The sequence below is a fragment of the Schistocerca nitens genome, chromosome 2 (genome assembly GCF_023898315.1).
Source record: "Schistocerca nitens isolate TAMUIC-IGC-003100 chromosome 2, iqSchNite1.1, whole genome shotgun sequence".
In the NCBI taxonomy this organism is placed as follows: domain Eukaryota; kingdom Metazoa; phylum Arthropoda; class Insecta; order Orthoptera; family Acrididae; genus Schistocerca; species Schistocerca nitens.
This window is the reverse complement of record NC_064615.1, coordinates 849,734,525-849,746,568: the sequence shown is the minus strand read 5'-3', so window position 1 is coordinate 849,746,568 and position 12,044 is coordinate 849,734,525. Positions and strand designations below refer to the sequence as shown.

At 35.9% G+C, this 12,044-nt stretch overlaps 1 pseudogene; it reads left to right on the top strand.

The window, feature by feature from the left end:
• The first annotated feature begins 2,300 nt into the window (after positions 1-2,300).
• On the top strand, positions 2,301-4,004 carry LOC126236525 (uncharacterized; annotated as a pseudogene).
• Positions 4,005-12,044: the final 8,040 nt, after the last annotated feature.

Here is a 12,044-nt window from a genome sequence, read left to right as displayed (position 1 = left end):
TGTGGTATCTTGTAAACAACTCACAGCAGAATCCTGCAACAAACACCACTGGCACTCTAATTTACCTCACTTTTGCTTGGTTAATTTCAATAGGCATTGTTCCATTTAAAAGGTGTATGTTTGCACAAAAAATACACTTTCTAAGTATTGTTAGAATCTGTTGATTTGCTAACAATATGAGCCATTCTGTGAAAACTGCACATCCCTAGCACTCTCTATTTCTGCAATATTTGCAGTGCAAGTTTTAGGTGATTCACCATATTCAGACTGGCTACAAAAATTACTCAGGAACATTACTTCATCCCAGACATTTTCCAAAAGTAGCTGTTCTACAACTTTCATCATGTCAAGATAAGTTTCGTTATAAATACATACTTCTTCACATTACAGTGAGACTGACAGTGGGCCAGACACATTACAGACCATCTTATTAGAAACTACAAACATTTGTTATATGATGTAGCTGATCATCACACATCACAGTACAAAATAAAATTCACTAACAAGTAGCATTCACATTATAATCACTACCTCCAAAGTAGTATAATGTACCATGTATCTCATCAGTTTTCATGAAATCATGAAGAAAATCCTATATATCATCACAGCCAGCGCCGGCTTTAGGGTGGGGCGACTCGGGCAGTCGCCCAGGGCGCCGGGGCCCAAGAGGCAGTTAAAAAAAAATAATTACAATTTACAATCACCCATTTCGCGAAACTAAAATATTATTCAGTCTCATTCAACATACGTCGCTAATCTCACGAATGTGCGATGAATTCGGGGTAGCAGAAGAGAAATCATGCTGAATGCAATCTTCGTATTGTCTGCAACCATCCATGTTTGACACGGGCTAGCACGGGCTCTACCAAAGCGCCTCTCTTATTTGTTTCAAGAACTGCAACAAGGAAGAGCCCATGCAGCCGCACCATCTCTCGTTTACTACAGAAACTACCGGTCGCTCCAAATAAAAGAAAATACAGACTGTGAAATATACATTACATTATGATTTAATTAATACGAATGTATTTATATCAAATATTTGTGACTTAATGACTCATGTACATTAATTAATAGATCATGCAATGCGTGCACTACATTCATAGAGAATTCTCCCCTAACTTACTGAAATAATACAGCGCCACACAATGTTTGTTAGACTGCATATGTTGGCAGCACTACGATTTGCACATGCATGTCAGTAATTGTCAGTAAGAGTCGGAGGCAGCGGTCATGTTTTCATGGCTGAATAATTGTGAGTGAAACGAGTGTCGTGACTGTGTCAACATTTTAATTTTCTGGTAGGTGCGAAAAACATTTTTACCTTTCAGTTCAGGTTTTTTTCTAGTTACGTCTACTGATAGGTGAATTTCTTTATTGTTATAGATCGAATATTGTGGTCGCGAAATAGAGCAGTGTCCAAGCAATAATTTGTCAAATTATTAAATCATGCCAGAAGAGAAGGAAATGATTAAAAAAAAGCTTTCTGGTTCAGAAAATCGGAAAAGAAAAGCTGAAAAAGAAAAAGTTCTTGAAGAAACTAAAAATCACATGAATATTTATAAGTACCTTAAAGGAAATTCTAAGGCAAATACTTCAGATATTGAATCAAAAGTCCATGTATCAGCAAATATTTCTTCAGACTGTGAACAATTATACACAAAAATATACAATCACCTATTGAAGGTGATCAAATTGACCAGCGCAGTACATCTTTGCATGAATCCTCTGATATTTCTCCAAGTCAAAATCAACACATGACATCTGTGGTCGTTGAAAGTATCAACGTTCTTGCAATAAAAGAATACAATGTTTCTGATGTAGGTACGTGGCCAAAAGTACTTAATGCTAGAGATATAGATCGCATTATAATATGTGGACCCTCACAAGTATGTCTAAATAACTTTCCAAAAGATGAAAATGGGCGTCATTTCTCTTCAACTCATTACACAAGAAAACTATCAAACGAAGAAACTATCAGACGACGGTGGCTAGTTTATTCTGTATCAAACGACAGTGTCTTTTGCTTTTGTTGTCGACTGTTTGATTTAAAGTCAACTACTAATTTGACTACCACTGTGGGTTTCAGAAATTGGAAACATTTAAGTGAAGCTCTGAAACTGCATGAAAATAGTCCTAACCACAAAAAAGCATTTACTCAATGGACTGAAGCTAAAATCAGGTTTAAAGCTGGATTAACTATTGACAAGGAAGAACAAAAGCTAATTTCTAAAGAAAGTTTACGATGGAGCAATGTGCTTCAAAGATTGATGCACATTACTTTGTATTTGGCTGAAAATAATATGGCATTCAGAGGGTTATCAGATAAATTATTTACCCCAAATAATGGAAAATTCCTAGGTCTCGTACAGTTATTGGCAAAGTTTGATCCAATCATTGGAAGAGCACGTCAGACTGGCATTGAATGGTGATTTGGCTGACCATTATTGCGGCAAAAATATACAAAATGAATTAATAGAACTCATGGCATCACACGTTATGTCTACAATCGTATCCCGCATAAAGGGTTCAAAGTGTTATGCAATCATAGCTGACTGTACTTCAGATATAAGCCACAAATAACAACTTTCGATAACTTTAAGATGCGTCAACATAACAGAGGATGGCGTAAGTGTAAAAGAACATTTCATCTCATTTCTGCAAATAGATGATACAACCGGTGAAGGCCTCACAGAAAGCATTTTAAAAACATTGAGTGATCTTGACCTTAACATTAATGACTGCAGAGGACAGGGCTACGATAACGGCGCGAACATGAAGGGGAAAAATAAAGGCGTCCAGAACAGAATTAAGAAGTTAAATCCACTAGCTTTTTTTGTGCCATGTGGATGCCATAGTTATAATTTGGTATTGTGTGATGCGGCAAAATCATCAGTAAAATCCGTGACACTGTTCGGAATGTTACAAAAAATGTTTAATCTATTTGCTGGATCGGTAAACAGATGGAAAATTTTGACCGTCCATTTGAAGATATACACCCTGAAAAATGTAAGTGACACACGCTGGGAAGCTCGAATTGATAGCGTCAAAGCGGTTCGTTATCAATTATGCGAAATGCATGATGCTTTGGTTTCCTTGGCCGATGCTACTGAACAAAGCGATGCTGTGGTGTCACACGAAGGAGGACAATTAAAAGACTTCAGCTTCATTGTTTCTCTCATGACATGGTATGATGTTCTGTTTCAAATTAACGTTGTGAGTAAAGCAAGTCAGTCACCCACAATCAACTTTGTCGAGTTTATGGGAATCCTTGACAAATGTTGCTCTTATTTGGAAACATATAGGCAAACAGGTTTTGAACAAGCTATTGTAACAGCAACTGAACTGGCTTCGGATCTTGATACGCAGCCATTATTTAAACCACAAATGTGATTAAGACGTATTAAACGCAGGCCGGGTGAAGAGGCTGTTGATGATCAAATAACTGACCCAAAAAAGAAGTTTAAAGTAGAGTTTTTCAATGCACTGTTGGACACCGTGCACATATCCATGAAAGAAAGATTTTAACAGATGCAAGAATTTTCTGCGACGTGGAGTTTCTTGACATTAAAAAAAATCAAAATAAAGAAGAACTAATACAATGCTGTTCTAAATTACAAGAAAAGTCAACTGTAAACATGAAGTCAGATATTGATGGAAATTTGCTGTGCGACGAAATTTTAGGCCTGCAACACTAACTCGAAGACAGCCAGGCAACGGCTATTGAAGCCTTAAACTTCATAAAAAAGCATAATCTTCAAGAGTTATATCCCAACATCTGGATAACATTACGTATTTTGCTAACAATACCAGTGACTGTCACAAGCGGCAAACGCAGTTTTTCCAAACTGAAGTTGATAAAAACGTACTTGCGGTCTGCAATGTCTCAAACAAGACTAACCAGTTTGGCCTCACTGTCCATTGAAACTGAAGTTGCAGAAAACCTGGACTTTGCTAATCTGATCAGAGACTTTGCCGACAGAAAAGGGAGAAAAGTAAAATTTTAGTTGTTTATAATTGTTTTTCATTAGGCGTAATATGTTTTGTGTTCAGATGACTGACAGAAAATATAGGTTTATGGCTTACAGTTATATTAAATTCAATAAAAATATGGTACCCAATTCAAAATTAGTGTTTTTTCGTTATACATATTACCTCCTATATATAAAAATCAATTGTTGTGTGTTAGTCTCACCAAAACAAAGAAATGACTTGACCAATTTGAATAATTTTTGTTTTGTTTTGTTCGCTTTAGTACAGGGGTGCTTCAGAAAAGAAAAGAAATATTTGGGATATACGAGCCTGTTTCAACCACATTTTACGCATCTTTTCTTTGTTTGGAACACGCAAAAACAATTTTCTGGAGTTGTTGTAGATGTACAGTGCAGTACTACGCAATATTTTTAGACAATTTCCCAAAACGTGAATGCCCAAACAATATATCACTGCTATACTGACTGTTACGGCAGCGACAGCAGCATGCTGGACTGACGTCACAGGCTACACAAGACTCACATGGAGCGTCTTAGCGGGCTTTCAGATTATTTGGATTTCATTTCCATTTCAAAAAATAAAATACTCAAATTTACGATGGAAAATACCATGTTATGATCATAAGATGACGCCATTAACCACTTAAGACGATTTCTAGAAAACAGTCAAATACCGTGTTGCAAAGCACTGCCAGGTTCGCTATTTATACAATAAAGGGCACCAACTGGACGACTCGCCCGGGGCACCTGGATGGCTAAGGCCGGCCCTGATCACAGCATACACATAATCCTACCATATCGCATCATCACACTACTCATAGACAAATCCTCATAATTAACCATAAATGTATAATGTCCTGTCTCTATATTACAAGATATTCTGACATTAGTGTATCAGCTCTCAAATCATTACTCTCCATCACATGTTTAATACCTCCAAAAATTATAAAAGTTCTTTTACATATTGGAAAAAATGTAAGTTCTAGTCCACACTTAAGTTACTCATATAAAACATAATTCCCACCAGTTATAGCTTTCAGATATTACATATGTGGTGTGATAAATAATCTCCTCAATCTAATCTTCGTTTAGACTTATACAGGGTGTTTCAAAAATGACCGGTATATTTGAAACGGCAATAAAAACTAAATGAGCAGCGATAGAAATACACCGTTTGTTGCAATATGCTTGGGACAACAGTACATTTTCAGGCGGACAAACTTTCAAAATTACAGTAGTTACAATTTTCAACAACAGATGGCACTGCAAGTGATGTGAAAGATATAGAAGACAACGCAGTCTGTGGGTGCGCCATTCTGTACGTCGTCTTTCTGCTGTAAACGTGTGCTGTTCACAACGTGCAAGTGTGCTGTAGACAACATAGTTTATTCCTTAGAACAGAGGATTTTTCTGGTGTTGGAATTCCACTGCCTAGAACACAGTGTTGTTGCAACAAGACGAAGTTTTCAACGGAGGTTTAATGTAACCAAAGGACCGAAAAGCGATACAATAAAGGATCTGTTTGAAAAATTTCAACGGACTGGGAACGTGACGGATGAACGTGCTGGAAAGGTAGGGCGACCGCGTACAGCAACCACAGAGGGCAACGCGCAGCTAGTGCAGCAGGTGATCCAACAGCGGCCTTGGGTTTCCATTCGCCGTGTTGCAGCTGCGGTCCAAATGACGCCAACGTCCACGTATCGTCTCACGCGCCAGAGTTTACACCACTATCCATACAAAATTCAAACGCGGCAACCCCTCAGCGCCGCTACCATTGCTGCACGAGAGACATTCGCTAACGATATAGTGCACATGATTGATGACGGCGATATGCATGTGGGCAGCATTTGGTTTACTGACGAAGCTTATTTTTACCTGGACGGCTTCGTCAATAAACAGAACTGGCGCATATGGGGAACCGAAAAGCCCCATGTTGCAGTCCCATCGTCCCTGCATCCTCAAAAAGTACTGGTCTGGACCGCCATTTCTTCCAAAGGAATCATTGGCCCATTTTTCAGATCCGAAACGATTACTGCATCACGCTACCTCGACATTCTTCATGAATTTGTGGCGGTACAAACTGCCTTAGACGACACTGCGAACACCTCGTGGTTTATGCAAGATGGTGCCCGGCCACATCGCACGGCCGACGTCTTTAATTTCCTGAATGAATATTTCGATGATCGTGTGATTGCTTTGGGCTATCCGAAACATACAGGAGGTGGCGTGGATTGGCCTCCCTATTCGCCAGACATGAACCCCTGTGACTTCTTTCTGTGAGGACACTTGAAAGACCAGGTGTACCGCCAGAATCCAGAAACAATTGAACAGCCGAAGCAGTACATCTCATCTGCATGTGAAGCCATTCCGCCAGACACGTTGTCAAAGGTTTCGTGTAATTTCATTCAGAGACTATGCCATATTATTGCTACGCATGGTGGATATGTGGAAAATATCGTACTATAGAGTTTCCCAGACCGCAGCGCCATCTGTTGTTGAAAATTGTAACTACTGTAATTTCGAAAGTTTGTCTGCCTGAAAATGTACTGTTGTCCCAAGCATATTGCAACAAACGGTGTATTTCTATCGCTGCTCGTTTAGTTTTTATTGCCGTTTCAAATATACCGGTCATTTTTGAAACACCCTGTATGTTCTTGAAATAATTGACAAGTGTTCTTTAGGTTTGAAATTTACAGCTTAGTATCCATTCCTCAAAATAAATTTTTATCATTTCTCTCATTGTATGTAATGGTTGTATTCATCTGCTGACCACAGGTCTTTAAAACAAGAATAGTAAACTAACAAGTGTGACTTCCTTTCTTTCCAGTTACAAATAAAGGACAAATGTTCTCCAAGTATTTCCAAAATTTGTAGTTATGCACTTTCTATGAAACCAAACAGCACAGTAATTCACAGTACAACAAATGTAAAATATGTTTCTCCTAAAAGACAGCCAAAATGTACCTTCTCAAAATGTAAGACAACTTCTCCACTAAACAAGCATAAATATATCTTTCATTCATAACAGTATAAAATATCTTTAGTGTAACCATGTTCCAAAATTTCTCTGCCCAACTAACTGAATTCAGTCTTCATGTCAGACTCACACACTACTTAAATATAAATATACCTTTCATTCATAACAGTATAAAATATCTTTAGTGAAACCATGTTCCAAAATTTCTCTGCCTTAACTAACTGAATTCAGACTTCATTTCAGACTCATACATGACTTTTGAAAAAATGGTCAATAAACTTCTCATTATTACTGCTATGTAACTATACTTAAAATTCTCTGGTTTATACACACGTAACAGCTATTGAAGGAAGATAGCATGATAATAGAAGATAACTTGAAAGATTCACAGGATAGTTGGAGGATGGATGTGGTTCTGGAAATCAAATTTTTTGAAGCAAGATCCTCATCAGCTTAGACCTCGTGTGTTCACCATACACATTGTATACAACTGAATGTATACACTCCTGAAGTCTTTAATGTTATGGTGTACACATATGTTCATTATTTTTTAAAAATTGTCTGTTTGTACTTCTAACATGAGTTTCTTTGAATGCACTTGTTTTGACTCAACATTGCGTATACACACTGAAAAATATATAATTTGGCTAGAATATGTTTTTCACTTTAAATAATTATTTGTTTTACTGTACACTACACTACATAGCTATTATTCATTTTTTCATTACATAAACCCATACACTTTTGTCAGTATCAAAGAAATTCTCCACAGCTCTGTAATTATGATGTTATTTTATTTTATTTTTACGAGAATCAGTTTCAGCATTCCACTATGCCATCTTCAGGCCCCATAAGCATCTCTCAAAATAACCAATAATGCCATACAGTGTCATAAATACCTAGATTTTGTGAATTCAAACCATTTCACAAGTGCTTCATTCAAAGGCTTGGTCCATAATGGTTTTCCTTGGTATCATTACTAATTCTGTCACTCTCATCAACAAATAACTACTTTCATTTGTATTTACCTTTGAAAGAACATTTTTTTTGACAGTTTGAGTTAATAATCAAAGTTCCACAGTGTCTACTGACAAAAACTGCTTTGCATACATATCCACCATTACTTAGAAATTTTCTTTTTAGTTTCATTTTGAGATATTTTAACTCCATTTCAATGCTTTCATTTCTGTTTCTGTTAATATTTGTGCAACTTTTGAGTAAAATGTCAGTACAATTTGCAATTTCATTCATACCATGAGTAACAGTTTGTTAACAAACATCCACTACTGCCAAGCTATCTGCACCAAAATTGACATTTTCAGTTTCTCTTGAGTTCGAGTCTTAGTCCACCTCATAGTTTCAGTCTGATAGGGAATTTCATATCAGTGCACACTCTGCTACAGAGCAAAAAATTCATTCTGGAATCATCCCCTGCTCTACAGCTGAGCCATATCTCCACAATCTCCTTTCTTTCAGAAGTGCTAGTCCTCATAGTTACGCAGAAGAGAGTCTGTGAAGTCTGGAAGGTAGGAGGTGAGGTGCTGGCAGAAGTAAAGCTTTGAAGTTGGGTCATGAGTCATGGTTGGGTAGCTCAGTCATTAGAGCACTTGCTTGTGGAAACCAAAGGCCTCAGTCAAGCGCACAGTTTTGATCTGCCAGGAAGTTTAATATCAATACACATCCCGGTGCAGTGTGAAAAATTCATTCTGGACTGATTCGTCTTGTTTATTGTATGATGTGAATGATGTACCTTGGACATACTATACTTTCATGATAGAATCTTATGCTAAGCACCATTTTTGCTCTATGCTAGTGAGAAGCACTGTTGTGTTGATGAATTTATTAGCAGTGCTAGGAAATTTTTTATACAGGAAAATGTTTTGCATGATGATAAACATTGTTTTCCTTAAGAAAAGATATACTGTCTAGGACATTATAACACATAATGGTGATATACAATGTTTTGCATTATTGTTGATAAGCTTAGCACCTACGTGTTTTACTCGCGTCTTTTGTGTGGTACCTATGAGAAAAATAATTTTATAAATAAACATATTTTAGGTCCAATGAAAAGTTAATGTATCAAAGAGCCATTTCTTTTTCCATGAAATTCTGGCAAGTTTACTATTTTATTCATCTTCTATTTACTGAAATAATCAGCTATGAGTCACACAAAAGAAATTTTATTTCTTTACTGGTTTCAGGGACCTAGTACACTTCTTATTACAATTTCTTATGGGCAGCTAGTTTTTGATTATTCAAATAAAAATACTGACAAAGCAGATTTTATGTGGTGTTGAGTGTTAAATAGTTTTCTTTCATTTAGTTCGCAAACTGCAACATGTTCTAATCTTTTTAAGCTATTTAAGGTCATAGAAGCATGGTCTTTTCTGAATGTACTTCTGACCAAAAGGTGTGTGTGGTAGCTGGATTCATAGATTTTTATTAATCCTGCCTTTTGACTTCTTGTTGTGATATTTTCATAGTAACTTTCATTCCCTAACACATATTCCTCTATTTCCTACCAAGAAATCAAACACCAGATTTGTTATATTTAGCTTTAAAAATGTTTTAATCTAATGAAATATTTTCATAAAAAATTTTTACTCTATTCACCTCCTGAGGGGCTGAATTTCCAAAAATTCTGAAATATATATATTTTATTTCTAATCGAGGAACTTAATATTAAATTTCATAGATTTAGCTTCAAAAATGCTTTCATAATAAAATATTGTGATAAAAATTTTCATCCCCTATTTCACCTCATTAGGGCCTGAATTTCAAAAATACAAATTTTCATAGATTTGGGTTTAAATGTGCTCAAATAATGATACATTTACAAAAAAGTCTTCATTTGCTATGTCAACCCCTTAGGGTTTGGAATTCCAAAAATGCTGAAACTTGTATCTTTTTACTTCTAATCGAGAAATCAAATACCAATGTTAATAAATGTACCTTTGAAATGTGTTAGTAGTTCTTTAAGAACTATTTATTTTTTAAAAAATCTTTTCCCCATTATTTCACACCCTTGGAGGTTGATTTTCCAAAACAGCTGAAACTTGTTTTTTTTCTGACTGAGGAACCAAATACCAGTTTTCATACTTCTAGCTTCAAAATTGCTTTAATAGTGATGTATTTTCAAAAAGCCTTTCATCCTCTATTTCACCTCCTTAGGGGTGGATTTTGAATAATTCCTTCTGAAATGTTGCCTATAGTATAAGATCAACACCTTCTCCAAATTTCAAGTTTATATCCTTACTCTTTTGGCCTGGGCAATGAAGAGTCAGTGAATCAGTCAGAAAATTTCCTTTTATATGTAAAGAGAAGCTTAGAGCCAACTGCTTTAGCTCATGTAGACTGTATGGTCTATGCAGATTTTTTTTTTTTTAACTCAAGCTAATTAAGGCCATAGAAGTATGGTCTTTTTCAAATGTATGTCTGACCAAAAAGCAATTCTAGTTGCTGGTGTCCAAGGTTTTTCTTTATCATGCCTTTTGCGTGCTTGAGGTGATATTTACATAGAAACTTTCATCCCCTAACACATACTTCTTTATATCTAACCCAGAAATGAAATACCAGTTTTCATAGATGTAGCTTTAAAAAAAATTTAGTATAAAGAAACATTTTCTTAAAAATTCTCATCCCCTATTTCACCCCCTTATGAGCTGAAGTTCAAAAATGGTGAAATGTGTATTCTTTTATTACTAACAGAGAAGACAAATTCAAATTTTCATAAATTTAGCTTTGAAAATGTTTTAATAATGAAATAATCACATAAAACTTTTCATCTCCTATTTCACTCCCTCACGGGGCTGAATTTCCAAAAACACCAAAACACTTTTCTTTATTATTTCTAACTGAGAAGTCAAATACCAGTTTTCATAGATGTAACTTTAAAAACATTAGTAGTTTTTAAGAACAACTTATTTTCAAAATAACTTTCACTTGCTCTTTCACTCACTTTGTGGTTGAATTTCCAAAAATGCTGAAACACATTTTTTTTAATTTCTGAATGACGTCAATTCTGGTAGTTCTGTCTTCAAAACTGCCATAATAGCAACCTATTTTCTGAACTCCTTTTATCCCCAGTTTTATCCACTTTGGAGTGGTATTTTGAACAATCCCTTCTTAAATGATGTCTAAGTTATAAGATCTATGTCCCTCTCCAAATTTCAAGTTTCTATCCTTAGCAGTGTGCACTGGGTGATGATGAGGCAGTGAATCAGTCTGGCCCTATTTCACCTCCTTAGGGACTGAATTTATATAGCAGTGAAACACATTTTTTTTCATATATAACTGAGGAGTTAAAAACTAATTTTCAAAGATTTAGCTTTGAAAATGCTTTCACAATGAAATAGTTTCATAAAACATTTCATCTCCATTTTCATTCCATTCGGGTTTTAATTTCCAGAAACAATGAAAGACATTTTGTTTTTATTTGTAACAGGGAAGTCAAACGCCAGTTTTCTTCATAGAAGTGGCTTTGAAAATACATAAGTAGTTCTTCAACAATGACTTATTTTCAAGAAACACTTTCACTCACTATTTCACCCCCATAGGGGATAAATTTCCAAAACTGTTGAAACACACATTTCTTTATTTCTGAGTGAGAAACCAAATACCAGTTTTTGTAGGTCTAGCTTCAAAATAGTTTAAATAGCAACATAGAGTCAAAAACACCTTTCCTCCTCTACCCATAAGGAGGTGAATTTCGAAAAATTCCTTCTGAAACAATGCCTACAGTATAAGACCAACACCCACCTTCTCCAACTGTCAAGTTTCTATCATTGGTGCTTTGGGCTGAATCATGAGTCAGTGAGTGAGTGGGACACCCTTTTCTGTATAAAGACTATGGCAGAAGATGATGAACTGACTCATTAGAGTACCTGTGTTAATTAATTACATTTGTTAGTAGTAGATTCGCATGAAGTGTTGAGTACTACTGACAAGGGATTTAAGATCGATGCCATCTTTCTGAATTTCCAGAAGGCTTTTGACACTGTACCACACAAGCGAACAACTTAAATTGGAAGGAACGCATAGAAAATGTTGTGGGGAAGGCTAACTGAAGACTGCAT